Source organism: Rattus rattus, chromosome 2 (genome assembly GCF_011064425.1).
Source record: "Rattus rattus isolate New Zealand chromosome 2, Rrattus_CSIRO_v1, whole genome shotgun sequence".
In the NCBI taxonomy this organism is placed as follows: domain Eukaryota; kingdom Metazoa; phylum Chordata; class Mammalia; order Rodentia; family Muridae; genus Rattus; species Rattus rattus.
This window is the reverse complement of record NC_046155.1, coordinates 70,939,134-70,956,479: the sequence shown is the minus strand read 5'-3', so window position 1 is coordinate 70,956,479 and position 17,346 is coordinate 70,939,134.

Here is a 17,346-nt window from a genome sequence, read left to right as displayed (position 1 = left end):
CATTCCACATCCAACTGTGCCCCTGCAGCTACAGTCTGGTCCCTGCAGTTGCCCTGGTCTCCTGGAGCAGGTCTTCTTTGTCCTGTCCTTCAACTACCTCCACTGTGTTTGTTGTCAATTCTCGTTTTACATATCAGGGACACTGTCCAGTGTAGAAATCCTTCCCTGATTTACACTTGTTATCTTGAGTATTTCTTATTTACATTTCGAGTGTTATTCCCTTTCCCGGTTTCCTGGCAAACATCCCCCTCCTGCCTCCCCTTCTTTATGGGTGTTCCCCTCCCCATCCTCCCCCCATTGCTGCCATCCCCCCAACAATCTAGTTAACTGGGGTTCAGTCTTAGCAGGACCCAGGGCTTCCCCTTCCCCTGGTGCTCTTACTAGGCTATTCATTTGCTACCTATGAGGTCAGAGTCCAGGGTCAGTCCATGTATAGTCTTTAGGTAGTGGCTTAGTCCTGGAAGCTCTGGTTGCTTGGCATTGTTGTTCATATGGGTCTCGAGCCCCTTCAAGCTCTTCCAGTTCTTTCTCTGATTCCTTCAACGGGGGTCCCGTTCTCAGTTCAGTGGTTTGCTGCTGGCATTCACCTCTGTGTTTGCTGTGTTCTGGCTGTGTCTCTCAGGAGCGATCTACATCCGGCTCCTGTCGGCCTGCACTTCTTTGCTTCATCCATCTTGTCTAATTGGATGGCTGTATATGCATGGGCCACATGTGGAGCAGGCTCTGAATGGGTGTTCCTTCTGTGTCTGTTTTAATCTTTGCCTCTCTATTCCCTGCCAAGGGTATTCTTGTTCCCCTTTTAAAGAAGGAGTGAAGCATTCACATTTTGATCATCCGTCTTGAGTTTCATTTGTTCTAGGCATCTAGGGTAATCCAAGCATTTGGGCTAATATCCACTTATCGATGAGTGCATACCATGTGTGTTTTTCTGTGATTGGCTTACCTCACTCAGGATGATATTTCCAGTTCCATCCATTTGCCTATGAATTTCATAAAGACATTGTTTTTGATAGCTGAGTAGTATTCTATTGTGTAGATGTACCACATTTTCTGTATCCATTCCTCTGTTGAAGGGCATCTGGGTTCTTTCCAGCTTCTGGCTATTATAAATAAGGCTGCAATGAACATAGTCGAGCACGTGTCTTTTTTATATGTTGGGGCATCTTTTGGGTATATGCCCAAGAGAGGTATAGCTGGATCCTCAGGCAGTTCAATGTCCAATTTTCTGAGGACCCTCCAGACTGATTTCCAGAATGGTTGTACCAGTCTGCACTGATTTACACTTGTTAAAACACACATCTGCACTCATCAAACATACACACACACACACACACAGACATACACTTGCACACACAGTCACTCAGGCATAAACACAGATAAACCATACACACATACATAGACACTTGCATTGACAGAGACACAAACACAAATAGAGATACATACATTGACACAGAAAAAACACACATATATTGTCACATGCAAATATTCAGGTTAAAGAGAAATACAACACAAACACACATTGGTTTTTTTTCATAGCAGCCTTATTTATTTTTTGTTTTTTTTCTTTTTTCCCCATCTTTATTAGCTGAGTATTTCTTATTTACATTTCGATTGTTATTCCTCTTCCTGGTTCCTGTGCCTACATCCTCCTAACCCCTCCCCCTTCCCTTCTATAAGGGTGCTCCCCTCCCCATCCTCTCCCCACACTACCCTCCCCCCAACAATCCCATTCACTGGGGGATCAGTCTTGGCAGGACCAAGGCCTTCCCCTTCCACTGGTGCTCTTACTAGGGTATTCATTGCTATCTATGAGGTTGGAGCCCAGAGTTAGTCCATGTATAGTCTTTGGGTAGAGGCTTAGTCCTGGAAGCTCTGGTTGGTTGGCATTGTTGTTCATATGGGGTCTCAAGCCCCTTCAAGCTCTTTCAGTCCTTTCTAAGATTCCTTCAATGGGGGTCCCGTTCTCAGATCAGTGGTTTGCTGCTGGCATTCACCTATTTATTTGCTGTATTCTGGCTGTGTCTCTCAGGAGAGATCTACATCTGGTTCCTGTTGGCCTGCCCTTCTTTGCTTCATCCATCTTATCTAATTGGGTGGCTGTATATGTATGGGCCACATGTGGGGCAGGCTCTGAATGGGTGTTCCTTCTGCCTCTGTTCTAAACTTTGCCTCCCTATTCTCTCCCAATTGTATTCTTCTTCCCCTTTTAAAGAAAGAGTGAAGCATTCGCATTTTGGTCATCCTTCTTGAGTGTCATGTGTTCTATGCATCTATGGTAATTCAAGCATTCGGGCTAATATCCACTTATCAATGAGTGCATACTGTGTGTGTTTTTCTGTCATTGGGTTACCTCACTCAGGATGATATTTTCCAGTTCCTTCCATTTGCCTATGAATTTCATAAAGTCATTGTTTCTGATAGTGGAGTAGTATTCCATTATGTAGATGTACCACCTTTTCTGTATCAATTCCTCTGTTGAAGGGCATCTGGTTTCTTTCCAGCTTCTGGCTATTATAAATAAGGCTGTTATGAACATAGTGGAGCACGTGTCTTGTTATATGTTGGGGCATCTTTTGGGTATATGCCCAAGAGAGGTATAGCTGGGTCCTCAGGTAGTTCAATGTCCAATTTTCTGAGGAATCTCGGGACTGATTTCCAGAATGGTACAAACACACATTGTTATACACAAAACACCCACACCCACATAGATACAGAGACACACACTATCCCAGAAGGGCACACAGAGACAGATGTGGACACTGACATACAGGTACACATGTACACTCTATGTCATGGTGTGTCCACACATAATCTCCCATCACATTTCCATTAGCACTTGTACCTGGTACAAAACTGTCTGTGGTGACTTTAGGGCCTAAATATTCTGGGTCCTCTGTACACACATACAAAGCTGGGACTGGGGAGTACACACTGCTCACCTAGTTCCCAGTTTTGTACATGTGCCAATAGCCTAAGAGGTGGCCTGATTCAGAGGAATGTATTGCAGCTCACAGGCAGAGGAAGGGACTGTGAGCAGTTTGCCCACATGACTCCTGAGAGAACTGAGCAGCCTTGCTGAATCCATAATTCATGTATATATATAAACTCAAATACAAATAAGCATGCTAAACCAGTGACAACTTTATCCATATCCTCACCATTCCTGAGCTCTTTTCTCTCAGTTTACAGAGGAAATGTGTTCGAAATACTTCCTTGCTTCTTCTACCCAAAACCTCTACCATTCAAGTGTTGTAACAACTGGTGTGTGACCCACAGACACCTTTTTGTGTCATCCCAGTCATCCCAGATAGAGTTCCTCACATAATATCAATGTTGTGTGACTCAGTGCTTTATCACATTGCTCATCTGAGAATGGCAAGAGGAAAAGGTTTTCATGCTCAATAATACAGAAGCAGCCATATATAAGTATACATATTTGATTCACTGCCTGTGAATTTGTTTAGTACCAAACAGCTCAGAATGTTGACTGGAACATCTAAGACCATCTTCCTGTTTTGACCAATTAAAATTAAACCTAGGTTTTGAGTTTTGTCTTTGTGGGGACCACATAGCTGAGGTATAAAGCTATCACCACTGAAAGGACTTCTGCCAGGATTCTTGTGGGTGAAACACGGTCTGATTTGCTTTTATTCCCTTCACAGCTTCTCAAACAAGCAGTCCCACACCGGGTAAGTACTTTGAAAATAGGGGCAGGGTCTGGGTGTAATTTCCCCTATGTCATGATTGACACAGACACACCACATGCTAATGAATGGCACTAGGCTGAAATATAGTGTCCCCTCTAGACTGTGATGACAATAGAAACTCCTGCCATCTGTAGCATAAAGGGTCCTGTGGTAAGACAAGCACAGCCTTCCCTTTTGTATTGTTCCTGTCTCAAATTTCAGTTCATGTTAGAATCAAATAGAATTTCTGAAATCTTGGGATCAGTCCTGCTGCCAGAAGTTCTGACTGGGAGACATCAATTGGGCTCAGAGATCCGCGGTTTGCAGAAGACAAGTAAGGATTACGTGCCCTCTTCACACTTGGGCCAACCTCAGCTTGCACCAAGACTAATCAGAATTTAACCTCACAAGGTTTTAGGACCATTTATTTGCTATTGGCTTCTTTATTCACTTTTTTTGAGACTCAGTGTAGGCCATAATGACCTAGAACTTGCTGTGTAGGCCTGGCTACTCCTGAACTCCTGATCTTCTTGCCCGTAGATTCTGGGTTCTAGGATTCCAAGATTTTGCCACCATGTACACTTCTGTTTCTCACACCAGGCATGAGGTCCACTGCATTCTCAGTCTAGATCCTTGTATGTCTTCTTACTAAAATTGAAAATCATTTTAAAAAAGACCTTGGGCAGTGCACAAAGCCAAAATTGAAACACAATTCGATCCAAACTTCCCAGCATGAGAGGTTAATTTTGTCCCCTCTATGGGACTCTTTTTTACACATCGTATCTTGTTCTAAACTGATCTTTGATCTATTAAGGTTTGTGGAACCCCCAGGGCACACGTAATGGTAAGGCCTTTTCCTTCGCTCTTGTATCTTGGCTTTGGTTTATTGATGAATTTGGGGCTGAATCTGCTACTTGTTGCTGTGATCACACACTGACTCTAAGCTCCTTGGAGAAAGAAAGGTTGATTTGGCTTACATTATTGAATGAAGCCAGGGCAGGAGCTGGAGACAGGCACGTGGAGGCAGGAACTGAAGCAGAGATCACAGAGGAGCCCTGCTTACTGGCTTCCTGGCTCATGCTTAGCTAGTGTTCTTCAACAGCTCAGACTCACCTGCCCAAGGACAGTGGGCTGGCTGTGTGCTGACAATTATTGATCAAAGCAATCCCCAGAGCCAGGTCTACAGGCAATTGTGATCTGGACAACTTCCAGACTGAAAGCCCTTTACATGACATAGCTGGAGCCAGGGTCACAGTGGATGTAACTAGAACAGACGACCAGCATTGCTGCTGCTGCTGCTGCTGCTGCTGTCTGGTTGTATCCAGTGAAGTCTTTGGGCAGAGACTTCAGAGGTGTAGTAGAGATGAGAGATGTGGGTGTCCAACTGCTGAACAGACCCTACCAATTCCCACCCTTCCCCTTGTGTCTGCCCTTCAGTCATGTGATGGGTTAACTTAGCTTTAGACTCTGTCAGAAGAAACAGTCACTGTTTCTTCCTACCAAAATGAAAATATTGTGCATAACCAATGTTCAACTATTACCAGTAAAATATGCTATTATCAGGATATGTTCCTGGCAGGGAATCCAGAGGAAGTCTTTTGACTAACTTCCAGAAAGGGCCAAACCAAGGCTGGCAGTTCTCTAGGGGGAGCATTGAGAGAGTGAGCAGCAGAGGGCAGGAAGATGGGCTCCTTCAGACACAGAACCTTCTTTGGGAACACCTTGGAAGGCTCAGTTGGCCTTTGCCAATCCCCATAGTGTCTACTGAAGATCTCCAGCAACAGCAACTGTCTGAGCCCCTCACCTTGCATCCACTCCAACCTATCACTCTCAGAACACAGAGTTCTCACAACCACAGAGGGGCCACAGAAAGGTACAGCCAGCATCCAACTCCTGCTGTCAGGAGGCTGAACCTGTTCCTTCCTGCTATCACACAGCTGCTGTCTGTTTCCTCTCACAACCAGCACAGATTTCAGTATGAGAGACTTATGGGCACCACATCATGCAGAAGCATGCTACCTGCTGACTGCCCAGACATGTGCATTCTTACAGTGGGAGAGCAGGCTGGGTGCCTAGAGAAATGACTTCTGTTAGATGGACTTTACTTTACCCTTTACCATGATAAAGATGGAGTGGAATCTGGACCACCCTTTGGGTGTGTGCATGTATGTGTGTGTGTGTGTGTGTTTGTGTGTGTGTGTGTGTGTGTGTGTGTGTGTGTGTGTTTATGTGTCAGAAGGTCTTACCTTTTATCTCTGGCTGGAATTCTGTCCATAGACTAATAAAGACCTTGAGTTGCAAAACCTACCAGATTCTTCCCAGGAGTACAGGTATTAAAGGTGTGATCCATTATTCTTGGACTGTCAGTAAGCACTTTGGATAGGTAAGTGACTCAAATATATAAGTTTAATCTTTTGTCAAGATTAAACTTAAGGGGCAGACACCACACATGGGTGAGTTCTTGGGACAGCACTGGGCATGAAGCATGCCTTTCAGAGAGGCTGGGCAAGTCTGTGATAAGGTGCATGAGATGAGAGCTAGGCAAAGTTGAATTGAGAGGTTACGAAGAGGTCACAGAGAGGTCACAGAGTAGAGCAGGTTTGAGAGGAGGGAGGTCCAACTAAGTGGGTGAGCATTGGTGAGAGTCGAGTGTGAAGGTGGAGAGAAACAGAAAATGATTGTGGCTATCTCACTCTTGCATACTTGTGGCATCAAGATCCCAATGGAGGACTGAGTTTGGAGTGGTTGACATGGATATTCTGGGGCTGATGGAGTGTGATCCTGGAGTTCTACACTAGGACTGTCAGGGATACATTAGTACTGAAGAGGTGACCTTGAGACACCCTTGTCTGCGAAGTTTCTAGAGGCTATGGGGAAGAGTATACTAGGAAGATGATGTGTGCTTTAACCTTTTGGCTACTAGGGTAGAGAGTGGCATGTAGACAGTTCTGCAATTAAGGGGAGGAGAGGGATAAACAGAGATGCTGGCAAAGGGCACAGAAGCCATAGGACCCAGCAGGCTAGGACAGCAGTATCTTCTGTGTCAATGCAGGTTTGCCCTTGAGGTTGGTGAAGTGCAGTGATGCTGTCAGGGCCAGGTGGAGGTCCTGTACCGAAACTCCTGGGGCACCGTGTGTGATGAGAACTGGGATACCCAGGATGAAGATTCTATCTGTCCACAGCTTGGCTGTGGCCATTCTGTATTAGCACCAGGAGGGGCTCATTTTTGGCAGGGCTCAGGGAACATTCCCTTGGGAGCTGTGCACTCCTCAGGAAAGAATCCTACCTGTCCAGCTAACAACATGATGTGTGGTACAACTATGACTCTGGCCACAAGGCAGTTGCTGGAGTCGCGTGCTCAGGTAGTGCTGCTGTGGCCTCTGCCTGTCGAATGCACACTCAAGGCACTCTTAAGCCTTGGGATTGTGTGTGTGTGTGTGTGTGTGTGTGTGTTTGTGTGTTTGTGTGTGTGGGTGCATGTAGCTGTGTGTGTGCACTCACATCGCCTGTTGCTGCTTACATGCTCTGCTATGGGTCATGCCTTATTTGAGGTCAGAGTCACAGATGTTACAATCTCTGTCCATAGATGATGACATTGAGGTTCTGAGAGGTCCCAGACTGGGAGTAAAAAAGATAGATTTAGCCAATATCTCCTCAGAGCTCACTGATACATCAGTCAGTGGACAGCTCTGACAAGTGGCACCAAGATCATCCTAGACCTAAGGGGCATAAAAGAATGAGCAACTGCCCATCCTTGCCACCTAAGTGTATAAAGCAATCTCACAGCAATGAGAGGCAAATACGTTCTGTCTATCGGAGATAATATGATAAGCAAAGCACATCATCATGGGGATGCAAATTCTCCCTGATTCAACCAAGCAAATCCCATGAAATAGCTGCTGATTGATTATGTGGTGCTGGTCCCATTCAAATGCAAAGGCATCCTTTTTCTACAAAGAATCCTCCCAGGATTCCAGCCCATTGTGTGTCCCCATGAAGATTGCTAGTTTGACCATTGGTAAGCAGTTTTTTGTATCATGGACTGTGCACATGTCACAAGAAACATAGTGTGACTGGTGAACTCACCCAACCTGAGAATGGCACTTAGAAGAACCACGGTCCTGCAAGTGGCCACACTGTGAGTGGGTTTGTCTGCCCTTCCAGAATAATCTCTGGAAGTCACTTCTGCTAGTTGGAGCCACTTTCTCAGGACTGTTGTCCGATGGCTCTTGGTTATATTAGGAGGTTCTGCCTGAAATACAGAAATACCCAAATGACTTTTGAATTCAAATATCCTCTGGCTATTTCTATCTTGTGCCTACATTGGGGCTGCTGGTGAACTGCATAGTGTTTTGGATGGAATAGGTGCAGAGATGAAGGAGAATGAGGAGAAAGGATGCTCATGGTGACATCTCAGTGACAAGTTAAAGATCAGTGTCAGATCCCACAGGAGAATCACAGCTTTTCTAGGGATGCAAGGCTTTTACCTCAGGAGATTGCAGCTCCTGCATCTGGGATGCTCAAGAGTGGATCAACACCCAATGAATTCTTCCTTTCTCATTCTGCAGATGTGATCTACGTAACTGAAGAAACCACAGAAGTTAAGTTGTACTATGTTGTATCTCTGTGCCCTCATTGTCTCCAGAACCCAAAGGTTTACCTCTGATCAGAAGATGGGCAGTAGGCAGGGCCTGCTGGGTCCTAAACTCCCAGGGAAATGTCTCAATAAAGTCAAGCCTACATGAGCATATATGCCATGGATTATGTCTTTGAATTGTAGATGTTGGGGAGGATCAGCCAGAGGAGGTATCTTCAAGGGCCACTGAAAAGGTTTTGTTTCTAGGGCTTCTATTTATCATTCTCAGTGCTCTGAGGTCCTCATGTATCACCCACACCTTGGCCAGCCCAGGCAGCAGAATTTCTGGCAGGGAGCAGAATTCAGTGCTTGCAGAGGAAATCAAAACTCTGCTTAGCCAATGCCCTTGTTGTTTTCCTTTGTCTGAGGCCATATAAAGCTACTATGGATGTCAGTACTCCCCATCCCAGAACATCTCAGATCCTGTTCCCTCTCTCTGAGTTCTTCCCGGGAGAGGTGTTGGTGGCATATCAGCATAGTTTAGATTCCGATGGTCTGGGCTTTAGCAAGGAAAATTCCATTTTTTTCTCCTTGGGATTTTTTGGTCCTAGGACATCATTGGACTGTTTCCATACCAATGCCTCTGGGCAGCCCAGAGTTTGTTGGGAACCTAATTGGCCCATATGCCGGCCTTGCTTTTCCTCAGGCACTTGAGGTATGCCAAGGATGAAGTTGGTTTTCTCCCACTTAGCCATATTCCTTCCCAAGATTCCACCTTGTTTTGGTCAGGTCCTGCCGTGTTGGGAGACATAATTTTTTTTTCAATATTCAGAGGCCTTACTTAGAAGCTGGCGGCTTGGTGCCAGTGGATTCATATCTGAAAATCTTCACTCCAATCCTCAACACCAAGTTAACTCTTGAAGGCATTGTGTCCAAGAGCTAAGGCTCTTTTGAAATAATTTAAACATATGTTTGAAGTTTGTGTCTCAAGTATAGGAAACATTTTAAAATCGTTTCCCAAACAGGAAAAAGCATTTCTCTCTCTCTCTCTCTCTCTCTCTCTCTCTCTCTCTCTCTCTCTCACACACACACACACACACACACACACACACACACAGTATTCTACCACTGAGGATGCTGAATTAGTAGGATCTTATGTTTCAGGCTAGTTTAGGGTACATCCAGAGATACTGAACTAAAAAAAACTTTCTTTTTTCCCACCCATCTTTGTTAACTTGGGTATTTCTTATTTAAATTTCAACTGTTATTCCCTTTCCCAGTTTCTGGGCCAACATCCTCCTAATCCTTTCCCCTCCCCTTCTATATGGGTGTTTCCCTCCCCATCCTTCCCACCAGTGCCGCCCTTCCCCCAACAATGAAGCTCAATGGGGGTTCAGTCTTGGCAGGACCCAGGGCTTCCCCTTCCACTGGTGCTCTTACTAGGCTATTCATTGCTACCTATGAGGTCAGAGTCCAGGGTCAGTCCATGTATAGTCTTTCGGTAGTGGCTTAGTCCCGGGAAGCTCTGATTGTTTGGCATTGTTGTACATATGGGGTCTCGAGCCCCTTCAAGCTCTTCCAGTCCTTTGTCTGATTCCTTCAATGGGGGTCCTATTCTCAGTTCAGTGGTTTAATGATGGCATTCGCCTATGAATTTGCTGTATTCTGGCTATGTCTCTCAGGAGAGATCTACATCCGGATCCTGTCAGCCTACACTTCTTTGCTTCATCCATCTTATCTAGTTTGGTGGCTGTATATGTATGGGCCACATGTGGGGCAGGCTTGAATGGGTGTTTCTTCTGTCTCTGTTCTAAACTTTGCCTCCCTATTCCCTCCCAAGGGTATTCTTGTTCCCCTTTTAAAGAAGGAGTGAAGCATTCACATTTTGGTCATCCTTCTTGAGTTTCATTTGTTCTATGCATCTAGGGTAATTCAAGCATTTGGGCTAATATCCAGTTATCGATGAGTGCATACCATGTATGTTTTTCTGTGATTGGGTTACCTCACTCAGGATGATATTTTCCATTTCCTTCCATTTGCCTATGAATTTCATAAAGTCATTGTTTTTGGTAGCTGAGTAATATTCTATTGTGTAGATGTACCACATTTTCTGTATCCATTCCTCTGTTGAAGGGCATCTGGGTTCTTTCCAGCTTCTGGCTATTATAAATAAGGCTGCTATGAACATAGTGGAGCACGTGTCTTTTTTATATGTTGGCGCATCTTTTGGGTATATGCCCAAGAATGTTATAGCTGGGTCCTCGGGTAGTTCAATGACCAATTTTCTAAGGAAACTCCAGACTGATTTCCAGAATAGTTGTACCAGTCTGCAATCCCACCAAAAATGGAGGATTGTTCCTCTTTCTCCACATCCTCACCAGCATCTGCTGTCACCTGAGTTTTTGATCTTAGCCATTCTGACTGGTGTGATGTGGAATCTCAGGGTTGTTTTGATTTGCATTTTCCTTATGACTAAAGATGTTGAACATTTCTTTATGTGTTTTTCAGCCATTCAGCATTCCTCAGTTGTGAATTCTTTGTTTAGCTCTGAACCCCATTTTAATAGGGTTATTTGTCTCCCTGTAGTCTAACTTCTCGAGTTCTTTGTATATTTTCGATATAAGCCCTATATTAGTTGTACGATTGGTAAAGATCTTTTTCCAATCAGTTGGTTGCCGTTTTGTCCTAACCACAGTGTCCTTTGCCTTACAGAAGCTTTGCAGTTTATGAGATCCCATTTGTCGATTCTTGATCTTAGAGCATAAGCCATTGGTGTTTTATTCAGGAAATTTTATCCAGTGTCCATGTGTTCGGGACTTTTCCCCACTTTTTCTTCTGTTAGTTTGAGTGTATCTGGTTTGATGTGGAGGTCCTTGATCCACTTGGACTTAAGCTTTGTACAGGTTGAACAGAATGGATCGATCTGCATTCTTCTACATGCTGACCTCCAGTTGAACCAGCACCGTTTGCTGAAAATGCTATCTTTTTTCCATTGGATGGTTTTGGCTCCTTTGTCAAAGATCAAGTGACCATTGGTGTGTGGGTTCATTTCTGGGTCTTCAATTCTATTCCACTTGTCTGTCTGTCTCTGTACCAATACCATGTATTTTTTTTTTATCACTATTGTTCTGTAATACTGCTTGAGTTCAGGGATACTGATTCCTCCAGAAGTCCTTTTATTCTTGAAGATAGTTTTAGCTATCCTGGTTTTTTGTTATTCCAGATGAATTTTCAAATTGTTCTGTCTAACTCTTTAAAGAATTGGATTGGTATTTTGATGGGGATTGCATTGAATGTGTAGATCACTTTTGGTAAAATGGCAATTTTTACTATATTAATCCTGCCAGTCCATGAGCATGGGAGATCTTTCCATCTTCTGAGGACTTCTTCAATTTCTTTCTTCAGAGGTTTGAAGTTCTTATCATACAGATTTTTCACTTGCTTGGTTAGAGTCACACCAAGGTATTTTATACTATTTGGGACTATTATGAAGGATGTATTTTCCTTTATTTATTTCTTGGCCTGTTTCTTGTGTAGAGGAAAGCTACTGATTTATTTGAGTTAATTTTATACCCAGCCATTTTGCTGAAGGTTTTTTTTTTTTAATCAGGTTTAGTAGTTCTCTGGTGGAACTTTTGGAATCACTTAAATATACTATCATATCGCCTGCAAATAGTGATATTTTGACTTCTTCCTTTTCAATCTGTATCCCTTTGATATCTTTTGTTGTCTGATTGCTCTGGCTAGAACTTCAAGAAGTATATTGAATAAGTAGGGAGAGAGTGGGCAGCCTTGTCTAGCCCCTGATTTTAGTGGGATTGATTCAAGTTTCTGTCCATTTAGTTTAATGTTAGCTACTGGTTTGCTGTATATGGCTTTTACTATATTTAGGTATGGGCCTTGAATTCCTATTCTTTCTAGGAGTTTTATCATAAAGCAGTGTTGAAGTTTGTCAAATGCGTTCTCAGCATCTAATGAAATGATCATGTGGTTTTTATTTTTCAGTTTGTTTATATATTGGGTTACATTGATGGATTTCCATATATTAAACTATCCCTATATGCCTGGGATCAAACCTACTTGATCATGATGTATGATTGTTTTGATGTGCTCTTGGATTCGGTTTGCCAGAATTTTATTGAGTATTTTTGCGTCGATATTCATAAGGGAAATTGGTCTGAAGTTCTCTTTATTTGTTGGGTGTTTGTGTGGTTTAGGTATAAGAGTAATTGTGGCTTCATAGAAGGAATATGGTAGCACTCCATCTGTTTCAATTTTGTGGAAGAGTTTGGATAGTATTGGTATGAGGTCTTCTATGAAGGTCTGATAGAATTCTGCACTAAACCCGTCTGGACCTGGGCTCTTTTTGGTTGGGAGACTTTTAATGATTGCTTCTATTTCTTTAGGAGTTATGGTGTTGTTTAAGTGGTTTATCAGTTACTGATTTAGCTTCGGTACCTGGTATCTGACTAGGAAATTGTCCATTTCCTCCAGATTTTCAAGTTTTGTTGAATATAGGCTTTTGTAATAGGATGTGATGATTTTTTGAATTTCCTCTGATTCTGTAGTTATGTCTCCCTTTTCATTTCTGATTTTGTTAATTTGGACACACTCTCTGTGTCATCCGGTTAGTCTGTCTAAGGGTTTATCTATCTTGTTGATTTTCTCAAAGAGCCAGCTTTTGGTTCTGTTGATTCTTTCTATGGTCCTTTTTGTTTCTACTTGGTTGATTTCAGCTCTGAGTTTGATTGTTTCCTGCCTTCTACTCTTCCTGGGTGTATTTGCTTCTTTTTGTTCTAAGAGGTTTTAGTTGTGCTGTGAAGCTACTGATATATGCTCTCTCCTGTTTCTCTCTGCAGGCACTCAGCGCTATGAGTTTTCCTCTTAGCACAGCTTTCATTGTGTCCCATAAGTTTGGGTATGTTGTACCTTCATTTTCATTAAATTCTAAAAAGTCTTTAATTTCTTTCTTTATTTCTTCCTTGACCAGGTTATCATTGAGAAGAGCATTTTTCAACTTCCATGTATATGTGGGCGTTCTTCTCTTATTGTTATTGAAGATGAGCTTTAGCCCGTGGTGGTCTGATAGGACACATGGGATTATTTCTATCTTTCTATATCTGTTGAGGCCTGTTTTATGACTGATTATGTGGTCAATTTTGGAGAAAGTACCATGAGTTGGTGAGAAGAAGGTATATTCTTTTGTTTTAGGATAGAATGTTCTATAAATATCTGTTAAGTCCATTTGGTTCATGGCTTCTCTTAGTCTGTCTATGTCTCTGTTTAATTTCTGTTTCCATGATCTGTCCATTGATGAGAGTGGTATGTTGAAATCTACTATTGTTGTGTGAAGTGCAATGTGTTCTTTGAGCTTTAGTAAGGTTTCTTTTAGGTATGTAGGTGCCCTTTTATTTGGAGCATAGATATTTGGTATTGAGAGTTCATCTTGGTGAATTTTTCTTTTATGAATATGAAGTATCCTTCCTTATCTGTTTTGATGACTTTTGGTAGAAAATCAATTTTATTTGATATTAGAATGGCTACTCCAGTTTGCTTCTTCAGACCATTTGCTTGAAAAGTTGTTTTCCAGCCCTTCACTCTGAGGTAGTGTCTGTCCTTGTCTCTGAGGTGTGTTTCCTGTAGGCAGCAGAATGTAGGGTCCTCATTGCGTATCCAGTTTGTTAATCTGTCTTTTTATTGGAGAGTTGAGTCCATTGATGTTGAGAGATACTAAGGAATAGTGATTGTTGCTTCCTGTTATATTCATATTTGAATGTGAGATTATGTTTGTGTGCTTTTCTTCTCTTTGTTTTGTTATAAGACGATTAGTTTCTTGCTTTTTCTAGGGTGTAACTTGCCTCCTTATGTTGGACTTTACCATTTATTATCCTTTGTAGGGCTGGATTTGTAGAAAGATATTGTATAAATTTGGTTTTGTCATGGAATATCTCCCTGGTTTCTCCATCTATATTAACTGAGAGTTTTGCTGGATACAGTTTTGCTGGCATTTGTGTTCTATTAGGGTCTGTATGACATCTGTCCATGATCTTCTGGCTTTCATAGTCTCTGGTGAGAAGTCTGGTGTAATTCTGATAGGTCTGCTTTATATGTTACTTGTCTTTTTTCCCTTACTGCTTTTAATATTCTTTCTTTGTTTTGTGCATTTGGTGTTTTCACTATTATGTGATGGGACCACTTTTCTGGTCCAATCTATTTGGAGTTCTGTACAGTTCTTGAATGTTTATGGGCATCTCTTTCCTTAGGGTTTGGAAGTTTTCTTCTATGATTTTGTTGAAGATATTTACTGGTCCTTTGAGCTGGGAGTCTTCACTCTCTTCTATACCTATTATCCTTAGGATTGAAATTCTAATTGTGTCCTGTTTAATCATGTTGGGTTCCTTAGCCTGAACTTTAATGAAAAGTTACACCAGCAGTCTTTGTGACCAGCAGTGACAAAGTTTGTTGACCTCTAATTTGGTATCCTTGTAGACAGAAAGTGAGTTCAAGGAGGCTATCACCTTACAGAGTTCAGAGGGGACAGCAGCTTCTGCAGGTTTATAATTTTATAAAGAGCCTGAAAGCAGTTCTGATGTTAACTCTGAACCTTGTGTGAGCAGCTGTTGAGAGCCTATTCCAAGGTCCCATGAAGCTCTCTTGAGGCAGTAAGCTCACCATTCCGCTTCTCTGATCTGTCACAGAGACAGCCTGTTCTACCTTTTCCTTTACTGCTGGCAGGTGTGGGTCAGTGTGGAGATGAGTGTGCGCATGTGCAGTGTGCATGAAAGGAGTCAGGTTGGCCCTGCATCTTCCCTGTCACGGAAAGACCTGGCTTTACTCAGTGCATGACAGTCCAAAGTCTTAGGCACAAGTTGGAAGAGGTACCTTGTCATCACCCAATGCAGATTCAATTCATGCTAACACAGCTTTCAGAAACCTAGACATCCTGGTGACATACTTGTTCCTCATGTGCAGAACAAAAGGATTGGACATTGGAATGAGGGTCTACAGTCCATGTGAGAGGGTAAAGGTCTTTATAGAACAGTGTTTTCAAGGTGCATCAGCAGGAGGAACATTAATCCCATATTGCTTAAAGTTCAGGAGTGAGCTGCTCACACAGTGCACAAGCTCCACCATTCACACAGGACAAACTCATGATTGACCATCTTCTCTTTTCAGGGACAGATTCTGGTTTGGCTGTGAGGCTGGTGAATGGAGGAGACAGGTGTCAGGGTCGCGTGGAGATCCTTTACCAGGGTTCGTGGGGCACAGTGTGTGATGACAGCTGGGACATCAATGATGCCAATGTGGTGTGCAGGCAGCTGGGCTGTGGTGGGGCCTTGTCTGCCCCAGAAAGTGCCAAGTTTGGACAGGGCTCTGGGTCCATTGTTCTGGATGACATGGCCTGTTCAGGAAATGAGGCCTATCTGTGGAGCTGCTCCCACCGAGGCTGGCTCTCTCATAACTGTGGCCACCAGGAGGATGCTGGAGTCGTATGTTCAGGTAAGACACAGTGATCAATAAATCTGCCTCATAGCAAAGTGGTAGGTTCACTATGAATGCTATCAGAACTTCATTCTGTCCCTATTCATCTTGTCGTTGTAAGGGTTGATGAATATCAAGGACAATGCTCTTCTCGTCAGGGTACTGCAGAATCCTCTTAATTATTTACTGATTCTGGAGTTTATGTGAAGCAGGGAACCCAAGGAAATTCAATGTCAAGTCCCAGACATGATAAAATACAGGATGAGCAGACAAGTACTCTGGCCATGAGTACCCCAGGCTTGGCTTGGAGAGTTGGAATCCTGTTTCCATGTTGAATTTGAATATGCACAGAGCAGTGCAGTAAAGCCTAGGGGGCAGAGCAAATTCACTTTTCCTATTCCCCAGCTTTCCCATAATCCTCTCAGACATTGCTGCAGAAGGAATCTTCTGGGGAGGCTTCAGTAACTCCTACACTCCCCCAGGCTCTACCGATTTCTGGGTTCTCACAGATTCTTGTTCAACAGCTCAATAATGATAACATTCTAGGAATCTTATCCCTGGATGTTGGGATGTGAACATGGCAGAGAGGCCATTTGTGGTATGTTCATGAGATAAATGCAGAAGAAACACTTGAGTATGGATGTAGCAGGGAGGCTTGCTAGAGTCCTACAGAATCCTTTAACCATGAGGGTGGATCTTTGAATCTTCAACAGCTCAAGGCTGAGTGTGATGTTTGCTGACTCTCTGCACAGTAGTCAAGAACCCTGGTTTCCTGGCATGTCGACAGTTGCTCATGAATGTACTGTGATCAGTGAGCTGGAGGAAACCGGGTCCCAGCCTGGGCATTCAATACACAGCAGAAGGTCATGAATACCTGTATTTTTCATGGTCTGCCTTGGCCGGACCACTCTGAAGATCAGCTTCAGTTCCATCTCCTCAAACACTGAGTCTCTTTCCTGACAGTCCATGTGAACTTCTCGGTGCTTTCTAACTCTCCTCCTGTTTCTCACAGATGTCTATGCCACACCAAGCTAAGGTCACTGTCAGAAGCTTGGAGTCCCCCTGTTCTCTTTATTGCATGGTCATGATTTTTCTCTGACACTAGGGTACCATGAGAAGACACACACTATTCAACACCTCTGACTTTTTACCCATTGTGTTACCTGTGTTCTTAGCCTTGCTCTTTGCATGTACAAGGCTGACAGGACTTGTCTAGGAGTTGTTGAAGGAACACACTTCTGGGAATTATAGACCCACTGCTGAATGATACTGAAAATGGAGGGCCTGAGGCTTCTCTTTTGCATTGAGCCCAAGTCAGGTGGCTGTCCCCTCACAGTCCCATATTGTCTCATGGTACCCTTTTTGTATCATCCCCCACACCAGAACAGCTGAATATTTCAGTTCATATTGTTCTTTGCTGATTTCTACATTGCTTATCTTACTGATTCTGATTGATATATATACACACACATACACATACGAACACACACATACATACACACACACCAATATACACACTCACATATAGTTTATGCTGCTGACCTTCTCCTACTAGTTCTTCAGCCTCATTTCCCAATGCTGGAACTACCACTGTGCCCTGTT